The sequence below is a fragment of the Octopus bimaculoides genome, chromosome 4 (assembly GCF_001194135.2).
Source record: "Octopus bimaculoides isolate UCB-OBI-ISO-001 chromosome 4, ASM119413v2, whole genome shotgun sequence".
NCBI classification, from domain to species: Eukaryota; Metazoa; Mollusca; class Cephalopoda; order Octopoda; family Octopodidae; genus Octopus; species Octopus bimaculoides.
In genome coordinates this window covers 35,216,788-35,219,622 of record NC_068984.1, presented here as the reverse complement: position 1 = coordinate 35,219,622, position 2,835 = coordinate 35,216,788, and positions in this window count along the sequence as shown.

Below are 2,835 nucleotides of genomic sequence, written 5' to 3'. Positions count from 1 at the left end.
ATATATATTTAATAATTTCGTGTATATTATAGCCGTGATGTGTAACGGTTTGAATTGGTTATCGCGTTTACTTCTTTTGTGTCATTAGCGAAGCTATGATTTGTATTGAAAGATTGGAGAGATTTAATAAAATATTCAAAAACGTATACTATGAACGTACACTTGTTGCAATGCATCTTGTAATATTTGAAATACTTGTTCATGTAATTGTTATTCTCTATTAAATGAAGACATAGAGTAAAACTTGGAACTTGCTCGATCCTCTATGATGTGGTAGGTGCGATTTCTAATATTAGATAAAATATATTTTTTCTTTTAAACTTAAATTGATTCTTAACAATATATTGGTTATTTAATTTGAGTTTCTGGCCTATGAATAGAAGTTATCAGTGTGACAATAAACAATTAATTACATTTCCTGCTGTAGTTGAATGGATAATGTTTAAATATTCTCCAGTAGTCTTAAATTATGCTGTTAATTATGTTTACTGCTACGTTTCTATGCTTAGGAAGGAAGGTGACTTTTCTAAATGTATGCTAAAACACAGAGCTTCAGCAGATAATTAGGAAAATATGTTTTAAGCTGAGATGCATTTTATATGAAGTGTGTGATGTGAATGTGTTAATGACAACCGTTTCCGAAACTTGTCCTTTCTAAATAAGACATCAATGCCTTCATTATCTTCATATTCTCAATTCGTTCAAATATTGAAACTTAGGATACTAGGCTTCAAAAATAACAATACAATATCGAATAAACTGTATGATTTTGTATAAATCATGTATCATGTTTCACGATGTTATTCAGAAGAATATCTCTGCTGTCAAATTTCAGCCATCAATTACATCTTTTCATATATAATTAGAAATGTTTGAACTGGTTTAGTTGTCTTTTGACAGAACTAGTCACCTGTGAATGTCTGTTCCCTAATCACATCTAAGATTATTGCTCTCTCATAGTTGTACTTTAAACGAATATTTATAGATACTATATTGTTATTTTCATTTCGTTTATTTCACCACAGTTTATTCTATAGCGACTGACAACAACATTATTTTTTTCTATATCTATAAAAACCACCATAAATTTCATTGTTTCTGAACAATTCTAAGTCGGGCAAGGATATGCAAAATGTTTCATATGACCGTTGTACTTTGGATGTATATATGGCAAGTGATTTAATTGCAAAGATGTTATGGGCAACGAATTAGGCATTTAACGTAAATCGATATCTTTTCATTTTGGATATCGCTATATTTCTTCGAGGCGATGTCTAAGATTGGAATCTAATTTTAAATGTTTACAGTTATTAAGAGCTTTAAAGGGTTTAGTTCGGTTTTTAATTTATACAAAAGGCCAGCAATTTTGAGAAGAGTGGACTGGTCTATACCATCAACTCGTGTACCTAACTAGCACTCTATTGGCCCGAAAAGATGAAAGGATATTTCGAATTCGCTAGGTTTGAACTCAGAACGTAAAGAGCCGAAATAAATAGTGCAGAACGTTTTCTCAGTTTCTAGTGATTGTGCCAGCTGGGGTCAGATTTCTAGCAATAGGTCATCTGGACGTCGCAACACTACGCTACATTCTACGCTTTCTCGAAACGCCAAAATTTTGAAGTAAGCCCTCTGGTAAATTTACCCTCCCATTAATTATTAACTTTCTTGTATGCCAACACATATACAGAATACACTTATCTAACAAACTTTCTCCAGCATGCTCTTACAATACATCATCCACTTTCAGCCTTGACATCACAGGTCAAACGAAAGCAAGGTATATGAACAGAGAGTTTAAAAGAATCTTCCAAAATAGGACGTACACGAACGTTATATCTTTCGAGGATATGTAACTAAAAACAACATTTACAGTAAAGAATCATCATAAAATGATGCAACTTTTAATCACGATTAGCACGCAAGTAAAGATTTTATAATCACTACCAACAGTGGACTTCATTAAAGCAGTGGCTAATTCTTAGAAAAGCATATCTTTAACGTACATAGGGCTGAATGTCAATGATAGGCTCTTCTAATAAAGGATGCAAAGAAATCCAGCCTCAAATAATTTTAACTTTCACAGCTGCCGCAATTTTGTTACAGCATATACAGATATCCATTAATACGTCCACAAAAGAGATACCAAGTTATCATCAGAAAGTAAATCTGGGACAAATTCCAGTTTATGTTCAACAGGCGTAATCTTAACCCTCTCTCTTTCTCTTTCTCTCTCTCTCACTGGCTTTCATAACATTACTGTTATGACCTCAGTCCGAGGAACACGTTCGTGTCATGCCAACGCTATTCACACTTTCATCATACCATCCTTTCTCCCCTTCACATCACACTTGTTTTCTTGAACCATTTCTCTCTTGCAGTTTTTGACTTGCAAACGGCAAACGTTCGAGAGGAAATTAAATGATAACGCTCAGAGAGGCTTCAGGAGGGTTTACAAAGGACATGGGCACTGCCCTTGCCCACTGCCAACAAGCAGAGAGACAGAGAAAGTAGGTTTACCGCTAACACACTCTGAGAACTGTATGCACCAGACTATGTATGGCTACACCAGTAACATTTGTGATATGAGATAAATTTAGAGTACGACAAAGATTAAATTATCGGTCAAGGCCTTGTAATATATTATCATTGGGATCCATGGCTGAAAGACAGAGATTATCAAGATTCACATTTACAACAAGTTGACATAAGCAGTAAGATCTATAATATCCAACGATATTATTACTGACTGCCTTCTCTCTCTATCTCACTTTCTCTCCACCGACTTTCACCCTCTGTAGACATGCACATACACACAAACACACGCATATATAGATC